Source organism: Nannospalax galili, unplaced genomic scaffold (assembly GCF_000622305.1).
Source record: "Nannospalax galili isolate Female #2095 unplaced genomic scaffold, S.galili_v1.0 scaffold571, whole genome shotgun sequence".
In the NCBI taxonomy this organism is placed as follows: domain Eukaryota; kingdom Metazoa; phylum Chordata; class Mammalia; order Rodentia; family Spalacidae; genus Nannospalax; species Nannospalax galili.
Genome location: NW_008330297.1, coordinates 2336444 through 2350578, shown reverse-complemented (window position 1 = coordinate 2350578; position 14135 = coordinate 2336444). Strand labels below are relative to the sequence as shown.

General features: G+C 42.3%; 1 protein-coding gene across 8 annotated transcripts in view; it reads left to right on the top strand.

Annotated features, from left to right (window-relative positions):
• Sgms2 (sphingomyelin synthase 2) overlaps positions 1-14135 on the top strand; it is a 100691-nt gene that overhangs the window by 43271 nt on the left and 43285 nt on the right. For 3 of the 8 annotated variants that reach the window (XM_029568756.1, XM_029568758.1, XM_029568761.1), the window contains exon 3: positions 2362-2451. The exons of the other annotated variants lie outside the window; for them this stretch is intronic. The gene's annotated coding sequence lies outside the window, so the exon portion shown is untranslated. The remainder of the gene's footprint in view (positions 1-2361; positions 2452-14135) is intronic. 8 annotated transcript variants of the gene reach the window in all.

Sequence of the window (14135 nt, the reverse complement as noted above, 5' to 3'; positions counted from 1 at the left end):
ATAAATAAATATATATATAAATAAATAAATAAATAAATAAATAAATAAATATAAATAAATATAAATACACACACACACAAAGAAATTTAAGGGTGGAAAACTAGGGGTAAGAAAAGACTAAAGCTGGGCATGGTGGCACACTTCCTCAATCCCAGCACTTGGGAGGCAGAGCCGGCAGAGATCTCTGTGAGCTCGAGGCCAGCCTGGTCCACCCAGGAAGCTTCAGGCCCCAGGGGTCACAGGAAGACCCTGTCCCAAAAATACCAAAGGGGGAAAAAAAATCAAAGGCCAAAGGATTTGCCAACATGGGGTCAATCTTGGTGAAATAATAAAGGTTTCCATTATCTCTGTTCTTTTTTTTTTTTGAAATCCTAACTAGTTTATTGGCTTGCTAACAGAGCATAGGGTGGGGATTTATTTACAGAAGAGTGAGTGCTCACCCATTTAAGGTTGCACTGGAAATTCTACACTCAAATATAGATCCTGTCACTTCCCAACAGCTTCACAAAATGGTGAGAGAGGTCCCTCCTTCTCAGTTTATATATCCTTAGCCCCTCCCCCACATGCAGCTAAGGTTGACTGATTGGGTGGGAGGGGTAATTGACTCCTCCCTCAACTCCTTGATGAGCATGGGAAGGAGGTGTGACTATAGCTTGCTGGCATAGTGGTCTGAGGACACTCCCAGTTAACACTCTACCCCTTCCTCCGGCTCTTACATTCTTTCTGCCATCCTCTTCCTCAAAAGTCCCTGAGCCTTGGAGGGGTGGTAGGTGTGGGATAATCTTCTGCCCATTGTGGCAAGGCACTGAACTTTTGGGTCTCTGCAGTGTCAGTTTTCCATGGACTGTTGGTCCATTTCAGAAGGATTCCATTTATAAAGATTTGGTGCTAGGATCCACAAATGAGGGAGAACATACATCTTTTGTTTTTCTGAATCTGAGTTACTTCACTTCGTATAACAATTTCTAGATCCATCCGTTTACTTGCAAATTTCATGATTTCATCTTTCTTTACTGCTGAATAGAACTCCATCGTATAAATGAACTACATTTTCATTATCCACTCGTCAACTGGGGGGCACTTTGGTTGCTTCCATCTCTTAGCTATTGTGAAAAGAGCAGCAACAAACATGGTTGTACAAGTGTCTCTGCAATAGGACGAGTCCTTTGGGTATATGCCAAGGAGTGGTATAACCGGGTCATATGGTAGGTTCAATTTTAGTTTTTCAAGAGTTCTCCACACTGTTTTCCAAAGAGGTTGCATAAGTTTGCAATCCCACCAGCAGTGAATGAGCATTCCCCTTTCTCCACATCTTCACCAGCATTTGGTATCATTTGTTCTCTTGATCCTAGTCAGTTTATTTTTTATTTGTGCTGAGGATTGTACCTAGGGACTCACACATGCCAAACATGCACTCTACCACTAAACTATATTCATAGCCTCAAGAAAATGTTTTATCACTTGTCAGCCCTTTGACTAAGATCAAATGAAGAGTTTATATTTTCAAAATGTTAAATATGGTGTTTGGGGGGAATGGTCGTTAATGCTTGGTTGTTAATGCTCGGTGTTGACTATCATGCTTTTGAGGAATATTAGCTAATTTCCTTATTGTCGAGATCAAATACCTGACAAGAAGCAAGTTAAGGGCAGAGGTTTTATTTTAGTTTACAGTTGAGTGGGATATAGCCCATCATGAGAAGGAAGGTATGGTAACAGGAGCTTGAGGTGGCTGGTCACATTTTATCTGTAATCAGAAGACAGAGAGAGATGATTACTGGCACTCAGTTGGCATTCTCCAGGAACCCCAGTTCCAGGATGGCACCACCCATATTCAGGGTATGTCTTCCCCCTTCAGTTCTGAGACTACCTTCATAGACATACCCAGAGGCGTGATTTCTAAATGCAGTAGGTTGACAATGAAGATTACCCATGGCAGCTGGCATCAAATGGTATTGTGGCAGCTGGTATTTGTTCCTGAGGGAACCTGGTTACATGGAGACTTTTACGTATCTTTTTTTGATCTTTGAGACAAGGTCTCCCTGTCTCAAAGGGAGAACTTGCTATGTTCCAGACCAGGCTGGCCTTGAACTCACAGAGATCCACCTGCCTCTGCCTCCCAAGTGCTGGGATTAAAGGCATGCACCAGCCACCACACCTGGCCATACATGAGATTTTTACAAAATACAAAATGTAGAATGTCACTCCCATATCCTTTTGTCTTTTGGGCAAAATCCAGATATCTAAGCATGGTCTTACTGGGTTGTTTAAAAGCCCAACTTTACTCGTTATTAGCCAAGTTGACTTTCCTACCATTTCTAAATATACAAGCCCTCCTTTCATATACCGCCCCTTCTGTCTCAGGTGCTCCACTCCAGCGAGCCTGACTCTTCTTCATCCTTCAGATCTGAGTTGAGAGTCTTTCCTCCAAGAAGCCTCCCCTGCACTTGCCTGGTAGGTTGTGTGTCCTCGTGTCCTATAGCTTTCAACCTTTGATGATGCAAACATTCATTGCCCTGTGCGGGAGCAATCTGTTTCTCCAGTTAGTCTGCAGGCTCTGTGAAATCAAGGACAACAGCTGTCTTGTTCACCTGGACATAACAGACAGATACCTAAATGTTGGTTAAATACACTTTTTTAAAAAATGAGACAATTAGTGGTCATTTAGTTCTCAAGGTGCACATGGAATAAATTGCTCGCTGTCCTAGGTGGGGTTCTGTGGACACGTGATGATCAGAAATCTTCAGGGACAGCAGGGGAATGGCATTCTTTTAAAGTTTGTATTAAGCAGGTACCAACACCTTCATGAGTTTAAATCCTTAGCTGTCTTCAGGAAATTTCATTTCCTCAAATCAAAGCTGTGAAAATCTGAGTATCTGTGCTTGTTAGTCGCAGTAATTTCTATGAACCCAAACATTTTTTAGTGACTCAGCAAGTTCACCTATCATTGTAACCCCTATTTTAAGAAAATCTGCTTTATGCATGGTTAAAGGACTTCAAAATAATTTGGGAGTCATTCCTAAGGGAAATAATTACAAGCTGTCCACGTCTTTTCTATCAAAAGAATGTTCACAGGAATGTAACCTTTGTAGTGCTATTTTATAACCTTCTCCACCTTATAAAACTTTATGTAGAGACTCTGCTGCATTCTGGGACTTGATGGCCCAGAGCAGCTAACCTCCTCTCCCTCCTTTCCTTTGCTCCAATTCCATTTCTGCTTAAAAGTCTATGAAGTCAGACTCAAGCCAATGGGAAACATACACAGTACCTTATGTTAGGATAAAAGCCTGTCAAACTTCCTGCCCAGTGTGCTTGCTATCTGAATAGAACAACTTCTGAACAGGTAAAGCTGCTTTGCTGAGTGTCTTTTGCTTTGTTTGTTGTGCCCTTTGTGCATTATCAGTGGGGTCTTTGAACCCCAAATTTTATTTCCAACAACTTGGGAGCTCATCTTGGATTCTAATTCCGTACGGGAAGACGTCCAGAACCCCAACTTTGGGGAGATGTGTACCATGGCCCTCTTGTGGCACCAAAGCTTGGGCATTTGGCATCTAAATAGGTTATGATGCCCAGATGAAAAATCTCTTTGCAACACAGGGGAGGGCCCAGGCAAGTACCACAACAATCGGTCAACTCTGTGCACAGACCATGGTAAACAGATTCATGGGGGTGGAGAGTGACATGATAATGACAAAGTCTTAGGGATGAGGGCATTATAGAGGTTGTGTGGGAGTGAATGAGACATGTAATTGAGTGTGAAGAGAGTGTGGAGTCCTGATCTGCAGTTCTAAGGGTATTAGGAAACCTCATTCAGCTTGCCAGCAGTCCAAGTCTCTAAATCCAGATAGGGGTTTTTATACTGGCCTGTCTAGTGCTAAGAGGCACCAGTTATGAGCACTGTCCCACAAGGGAATCAGGTGAAGACAGGCAAAGCAGCAGACTCAGAATGAAAGAAACCTCCTCCTTAACGATGGCGGGTTGAGCCTCTAAGGAACTCTCAATTTAGGGCTGTCTTGGGGAATAATCAGGCCAAACCAATCTCCAAGAAAAATAAAGAAACCAGTTCCCTCAGAGACAGCCCATTAGGACTTACACTTAAATATTGAAAGGCTAACAAAAGAACTAGAAACAAAAGGGAAACACATGTTGAAGTACTGAGTACTGCTATTTTATTTGGACCAAGGAACTGATCCTTAGAATTTTAGTTTCCCAGCAGGAATTGGGTCTGATGAGGTCTATGTCTGTCAGCTGTTTTTTGTTGTTGTTGTTTGTTAGTTTGTTTTTTGGTCTTTTGAAGTCTGGGTCTCTCCATGAATCTTCTTTAATCTCCAAAAAAAGAAAAAAAAAAAAAAAGAGCTAGGTCTCCCTGTAGCCCCCAGTGGACCTGGAACTCACTATGTAGACCAGGCTGGCCTTGAACACACAGAGATCTGCCTGCCTCTGAGTGCTGGGGTTAAAGGTGTGCTCTACCACACCTGGCCTGACAGCTCTTTTTAATTTAATTTTTATTTTATTTTATGCGTATGAGTGTATTGCTTGCATGTAGGTGGAGCACCTGTGTCATGCAATGTCTATAGAGATCAGAAGAGGGAATCAGATCCCCTGGAACTGGAGTTACAGATAGCTGTAGCCTCCATGTGAGTGCTGGGAATTGAGCCTGGGTCCTCTGCAAGAGCAGTCTGCACTCTTAACCACTGAGCCACCTCTCCAGACCCTGGATCTGTCAGCTCTTAACTGAATATGTTAAGGATAAGAGTTCAGTCTCCCAGGAGGAAACTGACTATGTCCTCTGTTGCAAGAAAGGTCCTTTACTCAATAAGGACACAACCCAAAGAAAATAAAACTAAGACAGAGTTTCCTAAATGGGACCCCCCTCAACTCTTTGTCTCAATCCCCCTTCTCACCCTAGCCAACGCCTGCCTGATCCAAATGATCAAGCTGCTAGGGGCCCCACTCCTCAACTGGCTTCTCAAGTGGAAATTCCAGCTCCTTTTTGCTGGACTGACTGACCAGATAGCAGGGGAACCAATAACTCTGGCCAGATCAGAGACCTCCCTACCCCACTCATTATACCCCACCCTTCCTCATTCAATGAGGGAAACTGAACAACGTGAGAAAAATCTCCAAAATAGCCCCTTCAGCTCCCTGGGAGAAGCCCCAGATCTTGTTTCCTCTCAAAGAAGTTCCTCCTGGAGGGGGAAGAATTGGGTTTGTTAATGCTAGTAGTGAAGTCAGAAATCTAAAAAGGAAGTTTAAGCCCATATTGGAAGACCTCTTTGGAACAGCAGGGCAATTAATTCCATTTTTAGAGCCCCAGCTTTATACTTAGGCTGAATTTAGAAAGGATGATGAGCAGGATGATGATTGGGTGGGCCACAGTGACCATCTGGTAGCAGGGCTATCCAGCAGGTCAAGGAGTCCATGCCACAGAAGTTAAATTGCCCAATCAGGACCCACAGTGGGACAGTAATAATGCAGCCTATTGAGCACATGAGGGCCCTAACAGTCTTGATTGGGATAAAGGACTCAGTTCCTCAGTCTTAGGATATCAATAAAGCTTTTAATATCCAAAAGGAAGAGATGAAGGCCCAACTGAATTTTTTGGTAGGCTAAAGAACCAAATGAAAAGATATTCTGTGTTAAACCTGGAGGATCCCCTTGGCCGAGGAATGTTTACAAGTTTGGGAACAAAAACTGGCCAGATATTTCTAAGAAATATATATGAAAAGATAAAGAATTAGAGAAATTACTCAGAGGTTCAAAACGTAGGTAAGGAGGGGTGAGGAGAAACAGAAGCAAAAGGGCCAGGATGGCGCTACTGTGGGTGACTTCTCAAGGAAAGAACAGACCCTAGTTCTACAGGCCCCACATCTTCCCACCAGGACATCTGAAGGGAGGATCAGTGCGAAACAGGCCTGTAAATAGGTGAGACATTAAATGCTACCAATGTGAAAAGAGAATTCTCCGCGTAGAAAAAGAAAAAAGTGGTTCCCCTCATGACGACTAGTCAGTGAGGAATAGGGATGGTCAGGGGCTCTTCATGTTGGTAGACCCTGCAAGAGCCCCTAGTAAACATAACAGGGGACCCAAGGCAGGAAAAAACAGTCTTTTTGGTTGACTTTGGCCCAGGCAGATCCTGTCTTTAGGTACAACCTCTGGACTCAAATTCTCACAGAAAAGCTATGCATCTCAGGCATAAAGGGGGAGAGATTCTTGGCCCCTGCTTTTGAAGATACGAGAGCATCATTTCAGAAAAGGTTCACTAAGATAAGGATCCTATTTGTACCCAAGACTAGAGTCAGCCTTTTGGGAAGGAATTTAATGTCTATACTAGACATGAGCTTTACCAAAGCCAAAAAGCAGATACAGGTCTCCCTAAATCTCTTAACTCCACAAACAAAAAAATGTACTCTCCCTACAATCTGGAGGCAGCCAGGTGTGGTGGTACGTGCCTTTAATCCTAACACTCTGGAGGCAGAGGCAGGTGGATCTCTGTGAGACTGAGGCTAGTATGGTTAACATAGTGAGTTCCAGGCCAGCTGGTGCTACTGGGAAACCCTGAAAGAAAGAGAGAGACAGACAGACAGGAGAGAGAGAGAGAGAACCAAGGAGGCCTAAAGATTCTTCCACCCCGAATTCGTATCACCCTAAAACTCCAGGAGACATAGTAAGAAGGCAATATTCATCTCCTTACAAGGGAGGTTAGCAATAAAACCTGTTGTTAAATGACTGATAGAAGATGGTCTCCTCAAGCCTGGTATATTCCTTTATAACACCCCAATCCTACTGGTGAAAAAGGCTGATGGATCTTACAGGTTGGTCCAAACCTTAGGGCAATCAATCAAATTGAGCAGAACAGACATCCTGTGGTACCCAACCTCTACACTCTCCTCAAGATTCCATATGACCTTGGCTGTTTGAGTGCTGTAGAGCTAGAAGATGCATCTTGCGCTTGTCCTAGAAACAAGGACCGTTGAAACCTCTTTGCCTTTGAATAGGAAGATTCACAGATAGATAGGAAGGAGTGAGGTTGGTATACAGTTCTTCCAACCAGGATACAAGGTCGAGCTCACCTGAGAAAGACTGTTAGGTGCTGGGGCTGCAGTTGGAGTGACTGAGAACAATTACATTGTACCCTAGTGAAAAAAAAAGACCTTTGACAATATCCAGGGAAAAATGGACAGCACTACCTAGTGAAACCCCTTAAAAGTAAAATTAGGAGCTGCAGAGATGGCTCAGCAGTTAAGAGCACTGTCTGCTCTGCAGAGGACCCAGGTTCTATTCCCAGCACCCACATGGCAGCTAACAGCCATCTATCACTCCAGTTACAGGGGATCTGATGCCGTCTTCTGACCTCCGCTGGCACTGCACAACACAGGTGTATTTACATGCAGGCAATACACTCATACACATAAAATAAAAATAATAAACGAAATGTTTTTTAAAGTAAAACTAAAAAGGAATTATTCTTATTGTTTGTTATGGGAGCTCAAGGGCATTTGATGATTAATACAACTAAGACAGCCCCTCCACTAACTGTTTGATTTAATGCTTGCTGTGTCCTTTCCTGTGGAGACCTCTAAGCCAAAACTACAAACAGCATCCATTTACAAGTGCGCGACCTTAGGAGCCTTTAGACAGGGAGGTATGGTTCTTAATGGGGCAGTGGAGGATGGACATATGCTGAACTATTTAGGGTAATCCCTAGGGGATTAGGGTCTTAGGGTGAGGAGTTGTCCTCTAGAGGATCCACCGAGTTTGTTCCGTGGGACAGACTAAGAACTGGACATCCAGGAAAGGCAGAAGACCAAAACTCAAAGAAAGTGAAAGTGGCTGCAGGCTCCAAGAATGAACCTGGAGACCTTAAAGAAGCAACACCCACGGGAAAAGGGGTAGAGAAGAGAAAAGAACGCTAAAGTAACAAACTGTGTAAGAGACGTCAAACAGCTCCCATCAGAATGTGAGGGGGCCCCAGAGCAGGAGACACTGGGGGTGGGGGTAGGCACTGAGTGGGTCTCTTTATAGGATGCTGGGACTCTGCCCTTTCTTGACTCCCTTCTCTCCCTGCTCATTGGTCCTCTCTGGTATTCTTCATTAGGGAGGCTCTTCTACCAGTGGGCTTTTTCTTTTTGCCTTTAGCAGTTGCAACAGTTGCAAAGTCCTGGGGAAGGGGGAGCAACTATAAGAAGCAACTCTGGGAGCAATAGGCAGCCCCTGTTAAAGGGACCTGTTCCTGTTTTCCAGCTGGGCCTAAGTTCCACTAACTCTGCGTCACTAGGATGGGGGGAGATAAGGTTAAAAAAAAAAAAATTCTCAGTTAACAAAAGGGATGTCTTCCCTTACATCAGTCACTCCAATGTAACCCTCTCCTCCCAGTGATTGATGATCCCAGCCAAACAGACCAGTCCCCATCTGTCATTAAAACATAGGACCTAGAGACAGTTACTCAGGAATGGTACCTACAGACACCTTCTCCCCAAAGATAACTGAGTGCACTAAATAATCCTTAGGGCTGTCCTAAGTCATGCTTACTCAAATCTGGACCTACACCCATCATTCCATCATTTAGACCTCAAAATCCCCTTCTGAAGAATGATCCTACTGAGGTGACCATAATTGAAGTAAAAGACTTCCAACAGACTTTTAACTTTGAGATGAGGTATGGTTAGGAACTAGGGCTTTCCCACAGAGATTTCCTACAAACCTAACTGCAGTTTTTATGTTTACTGTAAAGAAGGACATTCAAAATAAAAGCCAGAAAGCTAAAACCAGAAATTTTTAAAAAGAAAAAACCGTCAAACTCATCTATGTATCTGATATGTATGTTTTCAAACTTAAAATTCTTTTCCTTTGAATTTTTTTTTTTGTCTTTTTGAGACAGAGTCTCCCTGTAGTTCCAGCTGCCCTTGAACTCACTATGTAGACCAGGCTGGCCTTGAATTTACAAAGATCCACCAGCCTCTGCCTCCCGAGTGCTGGGATTAAAGGCGTGCACCACCACACCCAACTTCTTTGAATTTTTAATGCATAGAAATAACTAGGAAAATGAGGAAGCCAAAAATATTAGAGGGAAGAGGTGGATATGATCATATATGATCATATTTTATTGTTTACTTGTATTCATTTCTCAAATTTTAAAAAATATAAAAATCGGAGGAAAGGCAGCTGTGGAACTTTTATGTGGGATGCAAGCTGAGTGGTTTTCTTTGGGGGAAAGGTGCTAGGGATTCAACCCCGGGTTTTGTGTATGCTGGGGAAGCGCTCTGCTGTTTTCCCAGTTGTCCGTGTGTTATTCTAGATTCTTAGCTTCTACAGGAAACAAAATACATCTAAGTAAAATAGTTTTTTTCTGATCTGGAATGTATCCTACCAAATGAGTCAATCCTCTTTACTGGCTAAAAATTAAAAATAAAAATTCTTTCTTGATTATGAGATCAGGATTAGTGACTCAGTGCTGTTTGGAAGTGTGTTATGTTAACTGAGATCATGAGAGAAACTCATTCTTAAGGGATAGGAAGTAACTTCCATGACACCATAGAATTCCACTTCTCTTGTGTATGCAAGAATCCTTTCATCTTAAATTAATCTCAAGAACTCAATAGGAGAAATAATGTTTCCTTTACTTCAGCTGCAAGGGATCTGTTGATTCTCTGCATAGCATCGAACCTTTTGAATTCTCCTGACTTAAAAAGAATGCCTCCACTACCAATGAGGAAAGTGGGAAGAAAAAAAAAAAAAAAAGTCAAGGGTAAGCCTTAAACCAACAGTCAAGGGCTGAGAGAAGGTCGTGCTGAGTAAATGATCTGCCCCCATATCTCACTGTACCTGTGCTGAACTACCTTTACCCCTGCCAAACACAAACCAGTTACTAGGCAATAAGTGTGACTCACACACTCTGAACACCTCACTACAATGACATGCTCAACCTCAACATATCCAGGAAATGCCCCTCTTTTAAGTCACTGGGGAGCAGGGTAAACACTCACACCTCACTCAGGGTATCAGGTGACCCAGAGCTTGCAGCTGGCAGCTGGCTGTGTGCTAGAAGGTGAAATTGGCCAGTGATCTCTGTGGTAACCATGACGAGGAAGAGTTGAAGGGCTGTGGGGGGTACTGTTTCTCAGTCTTTTTATAGAATGACTCACAGGGAAGGAAATCTATCATCTTTGGGGGGGTGTGGGGGGGGGGGAAATAGCACATTCCTAACTACTAAAATGGCCAAGATCCGAAAAAGTCACCACATAACAGTGGCAGAGAAATGGGATCTGGACGCACACACATTACCTAGGTTCAAACCCCATCACGGTCACTTTGCTAAATCTTTGAATTTTGGTCGTCATTCCTCAGATGCAGATGATATGATACCTGCCACATATAGTGCATGTTGAAACCAATATTTCAGAAGTTCTAGAACTGGCCAGCAACTGTTACTCTGTATGCTGTGGGAAGGGGTAAGCATGCCTTCCTAAGAGGCACAACTGAATTAGGAAGAAAGGGAAGGAGGGAGAGAGAGAGAAGACACAAAGATAAATGAAACCACTCTCAAGGGCTTAACATTTTATAGTTTTGAGAACTGTGATACAGGAATTGTAACAAAAAAAATCACTTACAAAAATTATAAGGATTTCCATGTTTTGGGAGTCATATGTTGAAAGCTCACATGTGATTGCACCATGGAGATTTATTTTGGGACTTTTAAGATCTCCTTAATGTGCTGCAGCAAAAAATGGGGTTTTCACTACTTTTTATAACTTATGCTATTTGACACCTTTGTATAGTGTACTTTATGATGAAAAATGTTAATTAAACAAAGTAATGCCATCAAGTCCTATGGAATTCTGGGGGCTTGTCTCTGACAGAGATATGCAATATGCAGATACAAATGACTCATTTACAAAAGAAAGCTGTTTCATGTTTGTTCTGCAGAATGTAAGATAATTCTGATCTTTTGAGTCTGTAGACTTACATGATCAGGAGCCGTCATAGGTCTGAATGCCAGGTGCTTGGCTAAAGGCCAGTGACCTCATCACTAATCAGACATGGACTCTGCCCTCTCAGCTCCTAGCGGGAAGTAGAGAGTACGCTGTGTAAGCAGGGAACTGTAAGACTGTGGTGGGCTGTAGACAGGTGGAGGATGGGGGAAGCAGAGAAAGCCTTTGGCTTAACAGCCCTTTCTGATCTTTCTGGAGTTCTGACTTGATTTTTTTTTTTTTTTTTCTGGAGGGAGGTCAGAACTCAGAATTGTGTGGGGACTATGTGACGCACGTTGGGTCAGGAGTTCAGCAGGGCCCAATGGTGTTTTATAGTGTTTACACACGTTGTGAGAGCTGTGACATTTGGAGAGGCAAAGAAGAAAGGTAGATCATGGAGCCTTTCTTTTTCCAGAACCTGCCGTCTAATTCTGTCAGGTCTGAGTGGGGCTGACTAAGCAGGTGGGGGTGTCTCCTCAGGAAGTGGGTCCAAAGTCCATCAATGAAAGGGCTTAGGGGAGTGGCTCTCAAACCAATCATTACTGTTTAAATTAATTAGAAACCTTGGTCAGCTGCATAGTACAGAAGCACATGACATGTTTTGTTGCGTAACTATTTTTTTCCCTTTTCTTTTGTCTGTTTTGTTTTGAGACCATGTCTCATCCAGCCTTGAACTAAGGATGACTTTGAATGCCTATTCCTCCTGCCTTCACTACCCAAGAGCTGGGATTACAGGAAATGGATAAAATTGAAAATAATTGTATTAAGTGAAATAAGCTAGACTCAGACAAATGTCACACAGTTCTCTCATGTGAATTCTAGATTATATAATATGCATACTATATATGCAAGTACATTATTTTGCTGATGAATTTTTGTACTATCTGCCATATGTATATATGTACATATCATATTATGTATATTACATCAAAGTAAAACGGTACTATTTGGGGGAAGGGAAGGCATTAGAAGAAGGAGAAAGGAGGGGGATTGGGGTAGATATGGCTAAAGTACATGATGTTTTGTCATTATGTACACTAATAAAAAATGTTCTGGCTTGTCTCAAAGCTACAATGCGTAGTGCTGCACTGAATATAGGATTGAAGGTAAAACCTGTGTTTCATGTGTAGCCTTATCCCTGAATGCATTCTTATTTGTTTATTTATTTATTTTTAAGTGTATGAGTGTTTTGCCTGCACCTGTGTCATGCAGCGCTCAAGGAGGTCAGAGAGGGTATCAGATCCCCTGGAACTGGAACTGGAGATAAAGGCAATTGTTAGCCACCATGTGGGTGCTGGGAACTGAACCCAGGCCCTCTGCAAGAGCAGCCAGTGCTCTTAACTGCTGAGCCATCTCTCCAGCCCCCTGCTTTGAATAAATTTTTATACATGCAAAATGTTGATCTTGGGAAAATTATTTTAATTTTGGTTTATTTTATAAAGAATCTGAAGTTTTCCATCTTATTAAAATTTACATGAATTTAGATTCTCAGTCTTTCATCAATAATCTCTGCTATGTAATATAAAACTCTATTAACCATTGTTCACAAAATACTACTATGTAAACATCACGTGTTTTCAAAAACAAAAGCCACAAGTAATCTTAAAATAACTCAAGTATATATAAACTCTCACAGAATTTCCTTTGTTTATATTTACTTGTTCTCAAAATTATTAGGGGTAGGAATTTAGTTTTTTGTTGTTGTTTGGTTTTTTTGGTCTTTTTTGAGGCAGAGTCTCTCTATAGCCCCAGCTGGCCTGGAACTCACTATGTAGACCAGGCCAGCCTTGAACTCACAGAGATCCCACCTGCCTCTACCTCCAAGGTGGTGGGACTAAAGGCGCACACCACCATGCCCATCAGAATTTGTTATTTTAATTAACAAAGTTATAACAGTTTACCAGCTGCACTTCAGTTATGCCCCCCCACACCTGTGTGTGTGTGTGTGTGTGTGTGTGTGTGTGTGTGTGTGTGTGTGTGATGGTTTAAAACTGGAATGGTCTGTTAACTATAAAATAAAATAAAGGCTGGAGAGATGGCTCAGCAGTTAAGAGCACTGACTGCTCTTGCAGAGAACCTGGGTTCGATTCCCAACACCCACATGGCATCTAGCAACCATCCATAACTCCAGTTCCAGGGGATCCAATGCCCTCTCTGACCTCCTTGGGCATTGCACAACACAGGTGCACTTATACACATGCAGGCAATACACTCATACACATAAAATAAAGATAATAAATTAAAATACAGTATAATCTAGGATTGCAAATTCATTGCCTGAGAGTTCTGTTCCTGTCTGATACTGTAAAGTTTCTGCCTCCAATCATTAATGGCAGGATCAACTCCAACATAGATGGACTCTAAATCAGGATATATAATTCCAGTAGCTGGGGGTTTAGCTGAGAAGCAGAGAGCATGCCTAGTATGCACAAGGCCCTAGGGTTGATCCCCACCATGTAAGGTTAGGAAATTAGATTACTTGAAATATTTTCATTTTTCAATGTTCAAGTACTTTTTAATTACATTTTATTCATTCACTTTGTGCGTGTGTGCGTATGTTGTAGGTATGTGCCTGTGTGTGGACACATGACGTGGCTTGTGTGTGGTGGTCAGAGATCAACTTGCAGGAGTCTGCTCTCTCCTACTGCATGGGTCCTAGGGACCAAACTCAGGTTATTAGGTGTGGCAACCTCTACCTGCTGAGCCATCTTGCTGGCCCTCAATTTTAAGTATGTTAGAAAAGCTTCTTAAATGCCAACTGTTTTAAACTTAGTTTGTGCCAACTAGTATTTTTTACTAAGTCTGTATCCATATGAGGCAATTTTTTTAACACAGAGATTACTCTTTTCTCTCCTTCGGTGCTAGTCTCTGAGCTCACCCATCAACTCCCCACTGTTTAAGTTGCTTTTCTCTAACCATGTCTTGTTCTAGGAGGTATCAGCTTTTACCTTCAGCCTAAAATACGTTTCAATGACTTTTCAAGAAGTCTTCATTGAAATCTTATTTAATTAGAGTTAGAGCTAGGTGTGATGGAACATGCTACAGGGGGAGGGTGAGAGGTTGAGACCAGTCTGGGAAAGACCTGTTTTATGTAGCAACAAATAATAATAATATCTTATTCAGTCCTGGTATGAAAAAGGATTCTGCATCAGATCTCCTACAAAGCTT